At 34.1% G+C, this 2,482-nt stretch overlaps 1 pseudogene; it reads left to right on the top strand.

Annotated features, from left to right (window-relative positions):
• Positions 1–966: 966 nt before the first annotated feature.
• On the top strand, positions 967–1,462 carry LOC100938777 (probable ribosome biogenesis protein RLP24; annotated as a pseudogene).
• The last annotated feature ends 1,020 nt before the right edge of the window (positions 1,463–2,482 follow it).

Genomic DNA, 2,482 nt, shown 5'->3' on the forward strand with positions numbered 1-2,482 from the left:
GTCAAAAATGCACTCATAACCTTGATACAATATGGTAAGTGAAAGAAACCAATCACAAAACTGACATATTCTATGACTCCATTTATATGAAATACGCAGAGTAGGCAAATCCATAGAGACAGAAAGTAGATTAGAGGTTTCTAGAGGCTGAGGGCAGAAGGGAATAGGGAGTGGCTGCTAAGGTTTGGGGGTGGATAAAAATATTCTAAAATTAGATTGCAATGATAGTTGTAAAATTCTTTGAATACCATTGAATTGCATATTTTAAATGGATGAATTTTATGGTATGTGACTTATACCTCCATAAAGATGCTTTAAAAAGAGAACACATTCATACGTTCTGTTATTTTAAAGTCTAGAACTAAAGTTTTTTCAAAAATTCCCTTTATTTTTTAAAACAATAAAACACCTGTACACATAGAAAAATAAATATATCTGATTTATACTTGTTGATAAAACTCATACAGTTCAGTTAAGGTTTTCATTTTACTTTCACCTATTACATGTAAAAATGGCCAATTTCTTTTTTTTTTTTTGAGATGGAGTTTTGCTTTTGTCACCCAGGCTGGAGTGCAGTTGCGCAATCTTGGTTCACTGCAACTTCCATAAAAATGGCCAGTTTTAAACATAGTCTCCAACTTTGTGAGCCCCAGAGGATTTAGTCACAAGGATTTAGCTTCTATGGTGAGCAGGTATGTATTGTGCAGTGGAGACGCAAAAGAGTTTCTTATATCCGGGGTGATATTCAAAATATTTTAAAACTGTTAAATAGTTCGGCACTGACCAACCAGTATGGATGACAGCTGGAAAAGTTGCTGGAGTTTAGATGAATGGGGGATACAGGGGGAATGCCAGGGAAGTTGAAGGCGAAGGGATTAGGGAGTGAGAGCACTTGGGAAGCTCCAATAGGGGTACATTTAATAAGTGGCACAGGGTTCTCAAGCTTGGCGTTTGTTTGGTGGGGAGTCACGTGGGTTCAACATGTGTATCGAGAAGTGTTATTTCTGTTCGGGGTCCATCTACCCCAGCCACAGCATGTTTGTCCAGAACTATTGCAAGGTGTTCAGATTTTGTAACTCTAAATATCACAAAAACTTTAAAAAGAAGCACAATCCTCGCAAAGTTAGGTGGACCAAAGCATTCCGGAAAGCAGCTGGTAAAGAGCTTACAGTGGATAATTCATTTGAATTTGAAAAACGTAGAAATGAACCTATCAAATACCAGTGAGAGCTATGGAATAAAACTATTGAGGCAATAAAGAGAGTTGAAGAGATCAAACGGAAACGCCAAGCTAAATTTATAGTGAACAGATTGAAGAAAAATAAAGCACTACAGAAAGTTCAAAGAAGTCAAGCAAAACATCCATCTTATCCTAGCCCCTCTTGCAGGCAAAGGGAAGCAGTTGTAAGAGAAAATGGTACAGCAGTTACAAGAGGATGTGGACATGGAAGATACTTCTTAAAAAAATCTCTGTAACCATTTCTTTTATGTACATTTGAAAATGCCCTCTGGAGACTTGGAACTGCTAAATTATTAGTTTATTTTGTACATAAGGTCACTTAAATGAAAAGTGATTAAAATATATCTTTCCTGCATTGCCATCTACAAAACGTCACATATTACGGACATTAGATTGCATCTCAGTGTTAAATCTTCACTGTTAGATGTACTTATGTAAATCATGAAAATTCTGCTTATAACTATAGAAGTGAATTCTGGACATAAAATGGTTATGCCATTTGGATAATGGCACTAGGCAGAATTTGTATAATAACAAATTTGTATGTGTTATTATAGAATTTGTATAATAACTAATAGAATTATATATAATATAGAATTTGTATAATAACTAATTTCTATAATGTTATTATAGAATTTGTATAATAACTAAATGTATAATAACTAAATGTATAATAAAAATTCATGGCCAGTGATGTATAAAATAAAATGTTCTTTGCAGTAAAATATTCCCTTTATTAATGTTATAGAAGTGTGGGATACAACAAGGAAATGACAACTTGTATGACAGTGTCAAATATTATTTTAATTTTAGTATTTCCTGTTTTGGTTTATTTGTATCTTAGAAGAGCATAATGACATTGTTTGATGAAGCCTAATTATGCTGGACTGTTTTGACCTGGTTTAACCCTTCTGATAGGTAGCTGTGGATGTTGGGGATGAGAACTGAATAATCTTTGCCTGGAGTGACACTACACTCTAGAATTTCCACTTTGGAGAATACTCAGTTCTAACTTGTAATTCCTGATAGAACAAACTTTATTTTTCTAGCCTAGCAATGATCTAGAAGAGGAGGAATCCCAGCACCTTTTAAAAGTTATTATGTGGTTTTCTTTTAAAAAGCTCCTGTTTTTGGAAAGTAGAATTTATGGGTACAACATCTGTTCACTATTTGCACATAAAGCCATTTAAAAGGTTTAAAAAAAAGTGGCACAGGAGTTTTCACTATTTAAGCAGCTGGTTA

This window comes from Pongo abelii, chromosome 12 (assembly GCF_028885655.2).
Source record: "Pongo abelii isolate AG06213 chromosome 12, NHGRI_mPonAbe1-v2.0_pri, whole genome shotgun sequence".
Classification (NCBI taxonomy): domain Eukaryota; kingdom Metazoa; phylum Chordata; class Mammalia; order Primates; family Hominidae; genus Pongo; species Pongo abelii.